Source organism: Aulostomus chinensis, chromosome 14, assembly GCF_037954235.1.
Source record: "Aulostomus chinensis isolate RoL2024-O1b breed Wild chromosome 14, RoL_Achi_v1.0, whole genome shotgun sequence".
NCBI lineage: Eukaryota > Metazoa > Chordata > Actinopteri > Syngnathiformes > Aulostomidae > Aulostomus > Aulostomus chinensis.
This window is the reverse complement of record NC_141333.1, coordinates 2,881,309-2,893,727: the sequence shown is the minus strand read 5'-3', so window position 1 is coordinate 2,893,727 and position 12,419 is coordinate 2,881,309. Positions and strand designations below refer to the sequence as shown.

The following is a 12,419-nucleotide window of genomic DNA, read 5'->3' as shown; positions in this document are numbered from 1 at the left end:
ACTGGAATTCTGACTGTCAATCTGTTGTGCCCTTGTCTTTATCCTAGAGATGACAGGATTTATATTTAAAAACCAAAAGCTGGAACAAAATGCTTGGTGTTTTGTTTTGGGGTTGTTGTTATTTTTTTATTTAAAGTACATTTACAGTGTCTCCCGTAGGTTAGTTCAGGGCCAAGCTTTCAATTTGCCAGGATTGAGAGTGTAACTGTCAGTCAGGCAGGCAGGAACGAGGCGCTGCGGTTTGAGACGGGAGAGACTGATGAGCTCTCGTCTCGCTGGAGTCGAGGCTGCCTGTGACGCCACAAGTTAAAACAATGACTCTTGAAACAAATCCGCTGTCTGTCACCATGTTTGGCTCTCTCCCTCTCTCTCCCGCCGCTTGTTGGTAATTATAAATTATTACTAATTTTTAGACATGAACCTGCAAGTATAAACTTTTTCTCCGTCGTTCCACGGCATTGTTTCACTGCCCTGTCCTTGACTTCTGCCGGCAGCCTTCTTTTTTTTTTCTCCTCCCAGTTTGTTGACTTGATAGTCGGAGCATGTTTGCTCTCTCTTCACTTGTCCACATATTTCCCTGCTTTTTAATTTATGTAAAGCTGGGATTACTTGGACCTCGAGGAACCCGGTTTGTTTCTTTTATTCATCCCGCAAACAAAAACTCTCGCCACATGCCAGCACAGTGGCTCACGGATGACAGCCAAACGTGGTCCCGTTGGTGTAAACCCAGCTTTGTGTATGGACTCTGGGCACAATGCAGTATTAAAGTATTCATTTTGTTTCACCAGGAAATTCACAGAGTTTTCTTTCCACACATTGTCGCACTCGTTTTATCAGAGCGGCGTTCCACCCTCACCAGTGCAGACAGTCACACTGTTGGCAAACAGAGATGCAGCAGAGATTTAAAGGACAATCGGACCAATTCTCAATATGCTCACTGTCTTTTTTTTTCTTTTTTTTTTGCAAAGAAGCTTTAGTCTGATAGGATCAAACCAATCTAGAGAGAGTCCAGAGAGCCCTCTCCCAATAAGCCACTTGTTTTCTGAAGGCTTTTCTGTTAAAGGACAACAGAGATTCTATCAGAGATGTTATGGCTCAAAAGTTTGGAAATTTTTAAGCTATGTTATGGTAGGTTCGTGTGAGGAGTAACTTTTTGTCTTTGTCTTAGTCTGTGTAACATTTGTGGATCAACTTTTAAATTGCATGTGTGCAGGTAGAGGACTGCATGTGTGGAACTGATTTCACCTCAGTCTGTTGATCTAATGCAGGGGTGTCAAACTGATCCAGTAAAGGGCCGTGCGGCTGCAGGTTTTCATTCCAACTGAGCAAAAGCAACACCTGATTCTACTTAAATCAACTAAGCCACACAGTCCACACAGCTCATTTTTTGGATCGGGTGTTGCTTTTGCTCAGTTGGAATGAAAACCTGCAGCCGCACGGCCCTTTACTGGATCAGTTTGACACCCCTGACCTAATGGAACCAGCAGAGTACCTGACTGAACCTGAGCAAGACAACCTGGTCAAATATAGTTCGAAATAGACATGAGCTTGATGACTTGGTGGACTTCAACACAAGGAACACAGGCAGCAACTTTCTACTTCAGACGTGAGAAACAATCCCTCAGCAACATGACACCTTTATCTTTCTTTTCCCTGGACTTCAGATATTCTGAGGACATTTGTTTCTTCATTTCAGGGGACTCCCACCACTCCAGCGGCTGCTCAGTGGGTTTATTTGTACATGTGCGGTTAGGTCGTTGTCTCAGTGTACAAGAACCAGGGCAGAATTGATTTGACGGCAGAGCTATGCTCACCTCCAGAACAGTAGGTGGCAGTATACTCCCGTTAAACCGGTTGTTATCAGACTTTCTTTTGCGTCACATACCAACAGGAACCAACCAACAAGTTAGCAGGCGACGTCTCTGAAGCACGGCTGGCTTCAAAGACTATTAAAGAGAAACTTAAAACCACCGAGAGCATACTTGGCCTGGCGTCCGTCGTGATGACGCGTTCTCTGACTGTTCCACCTAGGCGTTAAGCCACAGCAGCAGTTATGGAACATGCGCAGAACCTCCAGGCCAATTGGGGACTGATTTGAGGCATCGCCACGGCTTGGTTAATCGAACCCCGGCTGCATTAGCCTGAACTCAAAAGAGACTTAGTGTGATTTCAGTCTGACAAGCGCGTTAACAACGATGGCCACTGATTAAAACCCTTCCTGGATCATTCCAGGAATTGTGTCCCAGCTCGAGTCTGCTGAAGTCAGAGTTTTATAGCTGTGATATAAATTAAAAGAATGATAAAAGAGTTCCTGCCTTAACAAAGACAGTCAGTACACCAAAGAGGCTTATTCAGGCACCACAAGCTGAAAGTTGTAGTTTGTTTCCTCATACGTGCTCAGATTGTTCCGGAATCTTATTTTAAATCCTAGCTTTTCTTCTTTCCAGACCATCGTAAGAGTTTCCCTGGACTGGTTTTCCCAGATGAGTAAACAGAAACGGATCCGTCATGAGTGTGTCAAAGCGGTTGGAAGGGCGTCACATCTCCTCTCGAAACCAAGCACGTTGACACATAAAAAGACTTCTGCACGCTTGCAGAGGCGTTTCCAGGGAAGGGTGTGTGCTGGACAAAAGGGGCTTGCAAGGATGTAGATAACTGCAGAATTGAATTTAAATCATGTTTGAGCAGCTCATGTCATCAATGCCAAGACCGAATCTAATAATACAGGCCTGGAAATCGGCTTTAACTATAATCAAACCTGTTACCATAAATCACCACGCTGATATTGCAATCTATCAAAAAGATGACCCCCATCTTATGATTCAATAATTGCATTTTATCAGAGAACGCATTCGATGGCTGTAAAGTAAATTACCTCGTTATCAGGCTGGAATTTATGAGAATGCCAAGACAATGTCTCTCATTTTAATTACTAATGACCTCCCTCTTGTGACCCTAAACCACGAATGGGATCGTTCGTACCAGAGAAATTGTTCTGGGTGTCTGACAAAGATCAGCGACGAAAAGAAGTTCTTCCTCCACCATACAGTCGCTGATATTGCTCGATCAGAAGGAGCTGTGTGACGTCATCGACGTTCCATCGTGATGTTTGCAGCAGCTTTCAGTGTTTGTTGGACTTCGATGGCCCGAGAGAAGAACCCGTCTTTGAGCCTGATGGTCTGTGCTGTGGAGGAACTGCAGGGCCCGCCTGAGGGCAACAGGTCCGAGGAGGGGTGTCCAGGGTTTGAAGGTTCTTTGATGTTGTTTGTGGATCTGCAGGGGAAGCAGGAGCAGCTGATGTCACCCAGGGAGGCCAGGGAGCTGCTGGTGTTTCTCTGAGCAGCGGAGATGAGCCTCTGCTCTCAGTTTTAACAACCACCCCGGTGTTATTGGTCCGGATTAGGTTACTGGAGATGTGAGTTCCCAGCAACGCCTCATTCCAGGAGGGAAAAATCAAGTTATTATGTTAGTAAACTGGAAAATGGGTGAGCCACAAGAAAGTCTGACTGCCGGTCGCTGTAAGGGTTCGTATCTGCTTGCTGCTCCAGAGGCAAACATACTTCTGTCAATCAATCCATTCTTACCGGGACGACGACAGTTGTGTCATTAAACAGCCTGACTGTTCTGCAGTTGTAAACCCATGGAGTGTCTTTTCTAGCCGGCTGCCCTCTGTAGTCTCCTCGTGTCCAGGATTTAACCTTTGCTGATGTGCTGAGAGCACTGAACTCAGTGGATGCGCTGTTGTTTCCGAGAGAGACGAAGGACGTCTCTGAAATGCTTTTTGTAACTTTCTCACAAAGCTTCTTTCTGACTTTTTCTCCAACCTGCAAGGAAGTTTACGCGAGCCCTGCCAACAGGCCGACCGATCATCATCATCTGCGCTGGATGAGAGCGTCCTTCCGTTGACTGAACTCTTCCTGGAGGATTTGTTTCTGACTCGAACTTTTCCCTGAAGAGTTCATTTCAACTTTCTGGTGTCTGCTGTGTGCTGAACTGCTGACTCTGCGCTGTTTGTTTTTTAACCTTTGCCTCGTTGTGTCCCTGCGGTTTGCTCCATCGCTCCTCTCAGCATTTATTAATTGTCCGTTGGGGCGTCCTGTCGCCGACCTGTCGGGCCAAGCAGAGCAAGATTTGGGGACTTGGATCGATTTCCCTGTCACAGGCATGTGTTTGTGAGTGGGGTTAACTAGTGGAACAGCAAGGAGCGGCGAGATCAATACGGCCCTGTACAAGCTCGGCCTGTCACCTTCAGGGACACACTTAAATGCACCATTGGATGCCAAGCAGCTCAGAGCCGGGCCTAACACACACTAACAAGCTGGAGCTCCAGAACAGCTCTGATGGTCCCACTTTTCAGCTGTAATCCCCCATCAGGTCATAGAACTGGCAACCGTCCTCGCACCTCCTCAACATGGAGGCCTGGACTGTCACATTCGGTTTCATCTGGTTTTATTTTTCCATCTTTACCTCAAAATCCACATAAACACGTAGAACAGATTCCGATGCAGCCGAGACGTCAGCAAAGACACGCCTGTGTTTCTGCTCTGTGTCGACATCTGGATGCGGTGGCAGCCTGCTTTGATGTTCCCATGACGTCGAGCTGGAGGCAGGGCATAGCTCGTAATCCAGAACATGTGGAGCTCCAGATGTAAACGGCTAAAAGAGCAAACTGATCTTGAGCGGCGGCGCGGCTAAGGGCCCGTCTCCGCCACATCTGTCTGTCTCGTCTGATTTCTTCCCTTCTCCCCGCCGCTGCCTTTGTGTTTCATCACAGTCGGGCTGGCAAAAGCAACACACGCTGGATTTGAAGTGGAGCTGAAAGAATGAACAATTCCCACTGACGCCAGCAGAAACTGAAGGGGAAGACACCTTTGATCAGTTTTAGCTTTAAGAACTTTTTCAGAGCCTTTTGTGTTGTATTACTAGTGAAAATAACTCCAAAGAGTCAAACACACTCAGGCAACAACATCAGACTGCTAATCAACACACACACAAATAAGTCTGTTTTTAGTTCTGTCTTTTTTACCTTTACTCCACTGCCTCACTGCTGAATGTGGACTTAGCGGTGCCGTGTGTGCACTCACACACAGTCGAGGGTTTTACATGGTTTGCATGGAAATATCTGCGTTCCGCCGCATCATTCAATGAGGTTTTATACGACAGTCTGATTCCCACTTTTTGGCAACGGTGGCTCTTTTTTCTGGACTGCTCATCCTGCAGAGAGGAGCTGGAGCCTGGATCCCAGTTAGCATGCAGGAGGCAGGTACACCGGGGGCAGGTCGCCAGGCCGTCATGGGCTTGACAGAAACAGACCAGATTTACACCTTTGGCATATTCAGAGTCTCCAATCGATCTAATCTGCATGTTTTTGTTCCGTGGAGGGAAGCCGGAGCATCGGGCAAACTCCACAGGAGAAAACAAATTTTAGCTTTGTGCGAAATCTTGCTGAGACCTGGAGAAGCGGTTGCGGTGACAGATGAATGTCATGGCCCTGGAGGCTGTCTGACTCTGACCTGATGGTAACCTGAACCCTTCCAGTCACTCGCATCCTCCTCACCTGTGCGGACGGACGAAGGTGTGTTCTGGTATCTGGGAGGGAATAGTGTTTCCACTCATTGTTCAACTTACATAGAATTTCAAAGCCTCTTCTAACTGTTGTTTTTTTTGTTGCTGTTTAATGAGACGTGAAACTTCCACATCAAATGTACATTATTTTTATCTATTTCAAGCCAAACTTACAAAGATTTGCACATAAATGTTACTCGGCTAAAGTCCTGCATGAGAAGCCAAACAGTGGCCGCATCTTTTGACAAACACCCTTTCAAGCCCACATGCAGGGAGAGAGAGACGTAAGCGAACGCCCTGATCAACAGACACATTATTTTCTTGCTGCCTCATTACGCCTCCAGTTTCATTCATGGCTACATTCACACTGGTACCTCTCAAATGCTGACTCGCTCCCCCAGCGAGCCGGGTGTGGGTGGGGGGGGGGGCGGTGCACAGGCAGCAATTGGACAAATGGACGGGTAAATTATTGATCTGTGAGCTACAGCACCAAGAAAATAGCTTTTTCCAACCTTTTCTCTTTATTCCATGCCATTTATTTCCGTCTCCTCCATTTTTTTTTTTTTTGTGTCCTCATTTTTTTGTGGACATCATTATTTGTCATTATAGTTGTAAGGTTATTGTACTGTTGTACTTAGAATAATCCACTGCTGCCGCCTCATTTCCAACATTTAAACTACTCTCGGAAATATTTTTGTGATTTGCTGCTTTTACTCTTCCTACTTTGATGGGTAATTTCCATGAATGTCGATGTGGCTCCATGTGGCTGTGGGTTTTACATGCCAGTGAAGCACTAAAGCCTGGTATTACTGTAATAGCGTAGCGGAGATCGCGCTTCGCCATCTGAGAAGGAGCGTCACATGTTAGGTTGCCTTTAATTAGAGTTCAGCATGTGATGTGGTTGTTGCGGCGTGTCGGGCAGCTGTCAGTCAAGATGTCGTAAGCTTGGAAAGAATGTCAAGAGAGCTGATTTGAGATTTGTTTAGGAGGAATTTCATAAAATATCGACTCACATATGCAGAAAAGTTTAGGTTGGTTTTTTTTGTCCTTGCAGGAGGACTTTTTCTCCTGTCTTGAGTTTGCGCAGCTCCAGAGATGGTCGGTCAGATTGATTGCCACTCAACGTGCTGCGGTGCTCCGAGGATGAACCCCAGTGGTTCCATCGAGTGCCACTTACAAGTCAGGTCTTTCTCTTCTCAGCCAGATGAACTGGCAGAGGCTCATGTGGCTCCCAGGTGATGAATCTGGCTCACGTCACTGGCGCCTGATTTTACGCATTGCCAGGGTTTTACAGTGAGGCGAGGACTGGGTGGTACGATAGGAAGTTCATCACAGACATTTGACACGTGACTAAAGGGCTTCATTTTGTACGTACTGAAAAACACACATCCATCCATTTTCTGCTGCTTACCCTGTTAAGGGTCTCAGGGGGCCTATCCCAGCAGCCTTCCCCCTGGACAGGTCACCAGTCCATGGCAGGGCCAACACATAGAGACAGACAACCATTGGCTCTCACAGCCACACCTACAGTCAATTTAGAGTCTGGATTAACCTGGTCCCTCTTGATGTCTTTGGACTGTGGAGGAAGCTGGAGTACCAGAGAGAACCCAGCAGGAACAGGGAGAACATGGAGACTCACCCACAAAGACCCCGTGCTGCAGCCGGGGCTCCACCCACAACCTTCTTGCTGGGGGGCCACAGTGAGGACCACTGCTCCACCCACAACCTTCTTGCTGGGGGGCCACAGTGAGGACCACTGCTCCACCCTGCTGCAAAAACACATCAAGATTGTGAATTTGAACAACTAAAAACCTTCTGACAAGCCGGTGAATTATATTTTAAACTGTTTTCTCATCTCAGGTGAACATTTTCAGCTCTGGTTACTGCGTCATTGACTTCGCGACATTCATTTAGTTGACTTTGTGTTAGTGTGCTGATATTAGCATTTAGCGCCTTCTTGACTTTTACAGGAGGAGGGTAGCGTTGTGTTGGTTTGGGCTCTCCTGACTCTGATTAGTCTCATTCCTTGCGGGTCAAATGCCTGCATGTTTTCAGCTAAGGAACTTCACCCCAGTGAGGCTCTGGCACTTGTTCAAGCTTTCTCTGTCTTGCTCGGATTAGCATAGATTTCCTGCCACCCAAACTGATTCTGCTTATTCTTCCTGTATCTTTTTCACTGCTCTGTCCTCATCAAACTCACCCTCCTTTTTACCCATTCAGATGAATCTTTGATGCTAGCATCCATGTCATTGTATTCAGGTGCATTGATTGTCTCGCTGCTCCATGAGAACAGCCTTATAATTGAATTATATTTTTGTAAACGGGTGAAAGGCGTCTCGGGTGTCTAATGAGATCCACGAGGTCGCCGGATAAGAGGTGAATTAAAGAGGGAACATTCTGTCTCATTAAAGTGCTGTCTGACGGCGCACGTGCCAGGATTTTAGTCAGGTTTTCTCTTCCGTCCCAGAGCTGGAGACAGACGAGACGCTTTGTGTGAGCCAGTAAGGGGGAAGCATGAACGTTTGAACCTCCGCTGAGGGGCTTCTACTCTGAGGATGCTGCAAGTTCTCCGTCATCAGATTCTTTGATAATTTTGCTAATGTTTAAACAAAGGTATCGCTGAAGTACGTGTAACTCCAAATATGCTGCCGCTGCGTCTTCGTCTCTGTCTGTGGCTCTGAATCTGAAGGCCGAAACCTGAGTGAGGCAGAGTAAGAGAAGGTCGCTTTTCCAAACGGGGGCTTCTGTTTTCCCATGAGGCCGAGGGTGAGACCAGGAGGCTCGGGCTGTCACGCTAAGATAGATGCGGACTTGTTTTTTAGTGATGCTCGGCTCTGTGTACGATCTGGTCCGCCGTGTTTGGACAGGCAAGGCCAGATTGGCTGTGACACGAGAGGAAGCGAGGTCATCTTCACAGTGGGACACCCAGTCAGAGGTTAGTGATGTCACTTCCTCTGTATGCTCTCCTGAGAGCAGAAGAAAAAACAAATGTGGTTATTTGATTAGAGGTAAAAAAAAAAAAAACCTCAGAAGAAATTGATTTTAATAATAGACTTTGAATAAGATTATAGTTCTAAAAAAAACCCACAGCTAATCAAAACGTTGTAATATTTCAAATTAAGCGCCAACCAAACATAATATATTAAAATTTCAGAACTAGGAACCTCTGCCTCCAGGCATGAAGGTGCTAGGACAGGTTCATGGAAGCAGGGAACGATGCGTTCAGGTGCTGCAGTATGAAAACTATTAAAACTTCGATTCGATATGAAACCGTCATGTTAAGGTGATGTCAGTTTTTTACTTTGTCATCCCGGGACTCCTCTTCAAACACTTAATAGATGATAGATTGAATAAAAAGGTATTTATCTTCCCCCCTCTCTCTCTCACACACACACACACACACACACAGGTTTGCGTAGCAATCCTTATTAGGACATTCCATTGACTTCCATTCATGTGAATATCCTAACCCAAGCCCTCATCCTAATCCTGACCAATTGATGCCGAACCTCAACCTCAAGCTAACTGCAATTTACACCTTCACTCTAACTTTGACCAGGAGTTCATAAATTAAGTTCTGCTGCATGAGGACCGGTCTTTGGTCCCCATGAGGACCAGGGGTCCTGATCAGGTGAGTGTTTATACCAGAAAAGGTCTCCACAAGATAACAAAAACCAAGTACACACACACACAAACATTTTAACGTTGCCGAGTAAGGAGCTCTAATTTAATCCATCAGTGCTAATGACCTTGTCTGGCCTGAGGATTAGTGTGCTGGTGTGTGTGCTGGTGTGCGTGCTGGTGTGCGTGCTGGTGTGCTTGCTGGTGTGTGTGCTGGTGTGCGTGCTGGTGTGCTTGCTGGTGTGTGTGCTGGTGTGTGTGCTGGTGTGCGTGCTGGTGTGCGTGCTGGTGTGTGTGCTGGTGTGCCTGCTGGTGTGTGTGCTGGTGTGCGTGCTGGTGTGCCTGCTGGTGTGCGTGCTGGTGTGTGTGCTGGTGTGCTTGCTGGTGTGTGTGCTGGTGTGTTTGCTGGTGTGTTTGCTGGTGTGCTTGCTGGTGTGTGTGCTGGTGTGTGTAGGTGCGTTTCAGGTCCTCCCACACAGATGCAGCATCATTACGATCATCATCTCTCATCAACATGCAGGACTCGCCAGTCTCATAAAGAAGCAGGTGGAAACGCAACAGACCTGAATTCCAGCTTCCTCTAAGAAACGATCATGAATAAATATTCAGTTACAACCCAGACAGGCGAGGACGTTTCCTTTGATTATTGTTCAACTTCGGCGTTGTTAATGAGCTGCAGGCGAGTCGGTCGTCATTATGTCTGGAAAGGCAACAGCTTGTTAAGATAATGTAAGGCATAAATGATGACTCCTTTTCATAATCAGATTCATTCTGGCTCTCGTGGTTTGGAGTGTAAAATATTGATACGCCAGTGAGGAAGTAGTTTAGTCTGATTTCTGATGTTTCAGTCAAACAACAGAGGAAGCAGATCAGCTGAGGATGTGTTCTGTACTTTTTTCACAGCACGGTTCTGGTCAGGAGCTTGATAGTTGTGTTGCTGCTGACCTGCTTATCCTCGGGCTGCAGCAGCAGACGCTGGAGCTCCTAACCTGCCGTTTAGAGGAATATTAGTTAACTTGACAGGCTCTTTTTAGTCTGAGGTTTGATTTAAGTTTAAGTTCAGGGAGCAGGGGCAAGTGTTTGACTGTGTGTGTGTGTGTGTGTGTGTGTGTGTGTGTGAGTGTGAGAGAGAGAGACAGAAGTGGGTTACCCTCGGCGAATATCACAGCTCAGGGTTTGGCACTTTGATGGCTGATAACCAGAGCGAGGGAGGCTGGGCTAATAACAAGCTCGCGCCGGCGCCCGAGTCAGGGCGGGCAGTCCCAGGGAGGCTGCTGGGAACTGATGGGGTCAATTAACAGAACTGATCACAATAACATCATTATTCAACATTGTCTCTAATGAGTGGAAAAGAACCCAGCAGTGAGAAAATATGGAGGGCGGAACACAGTTGAGGTGCGAAGGAGTTGGACTGACAGGCAGACCATCAGGCTGTCAGGTGCTGGAAGCTCGCAGATGTCATCACATTAGCGCCGCCACCATTTTGATGCCCGATTGGCCATCGATCCAAATGTCCAGATTTGACGAGCTGAAACAAGACTGCGATATCAATCCAGTCCAGTTGTGAAAGTGCAACAGTGAGGGAAGGGTCCTCTTATTAGGCAGGCAAACCATGGTGCTGAGCGGCCTGCTCCAGGTACAGCCAACCATCCGTGAAGAACCTGGAGAACCTGGAGAACCGTCCCCATGAATCCTCCCTCGCTGCTCTGACTCTGTCGCTGGAGTTTCTCAAACCCTCAGACTAAACTGAAGTTACACTCTGGGATTAATTAGAATTTTCCTTGTAGCGTTTATTCTGCTGGCGTTGCGGGAGGTTGCGTCATCGTTTCATGACTGGAGCTGGCCGCCCACTGCCGGTCCACGAGTAGGCGTCAGAGCTCGCTGGCTTTATGTTGTTGACCGCTTTGTTCGGCGCTCACTAAATGTCTGTTTTTACTGCTGCTGTGTGTCTTATCGCTCCGATTGTTTTGCAGGGTGTAAAATTGAGCGATTATTCACTGAAAACAGCCTTCCTCCCTCTGCTCCTCTGTATCGCTTTCTAATCTCGCTGTTGTGTGAGTGATGCCGTTAATCCGCCGCTGCTCCTGCAGGATGAATGAAAGAAATCCTCGTTTCAGCGTTAATGAGCGATGATTATTACAGAGTCCCTCTGCCGTCTTTGTGGTTTAACAAAAACACAGCGCACACACACACACACACACACACACACACACACACAGTAATCCACTGGTGACACACACCTCTTCAAAGGAGAACAAAGCACACTCGCGGTTTTATGTTCACTCTGATTACAACCTTTTTTCCTCCAGATAATTTCCGGAGGCTCCCTCACCTCCTGCTCTCTGGGCTCACGCTGGTTACCTCCTGCATGGACTGGACTCTGGAGTAATGCTGACTGTTTTGGGAGTGATTGTGCTTCACGTTTCAGTACGATTGTCAGGTGTGTGGTTCCTCTGGTGAGACCTGGACGTGCAGGAATATTTCCACTTCAGCGTTCATGTGCTTTCAAGTCGTGAACGTCAGCTGTTTCCAGATGTGAGTGACATCCAAGAGCAACAGAACTTTTCATCCTCGCCCAAATACTCGCCAGCTGACCTCAGTGAGAGTTCTCCTGCATTTTGCCGGTCTGGAATTCCTTTTTTCCGATTATTCAAAATCAAATCTTAAGAAAACGTCTGTGCTCGTCTCAGATCTCTGCAAAAGCCGCAGCGTTATTATTTGAATATATGAATTTTTTCTTTTATTGAAATGTGAACAAGGACACGATTGATGATTGTGCCACCATTCATCGTGCTAAGCTAGGTTCCCTACTGCAGCACTGAGGACAGAAGTCTCTGTCTCCCTCTCTCTTCATCTTCTTCTTCTTCTTCTCTGGCTCTCAGGACGATGGACAATAAGTGTATTTCTGAAGACGTCGGCGAGTTCTTTTCAGGAACAAAATTGTTCCAGAAAGGAAATCTAAATCCTCTCCCTTCTGTACCTCTCAGGAGATGAGAAGGTGCATCTCCGTGATGATAATGGTTAATACGCCCGGCGACTCTGCCGGTCCTGACGAGTCCGCAATCTGTTAAAACCAGCTTTTTCATCCTTCATACAAGCTTTTCCCTGCACCAGCAAGAAGCGACCCTCGAGCCCTTCTCCATCACAGCAGCTCTATTTTTACCAGCCTGCCTCGCCGCTCTCAGGCAGCTTCTGTGGAAGCCTATAGAATGTGTTTTATTCATACATTTCCT

At 47.0% G+C, this 12,419-nt stretch overlaps 1 protein-coding gene across 4 annotated transcripts in view; it reads left to right on the top strand.

The window, feature by feature from the left end:
- The window catches only part of LOC147249447 (carboxyl-terminal PDZ ligand of neuronal nitric oxide synthase protein-like), a 147,526-nt gene that overhangs the window by 122,940 nt on the left and 12,167 nt on the right, over positions 1-12,419 (top strand). The gene's annotated exons all lie outside the window — the stretch shown is intronic.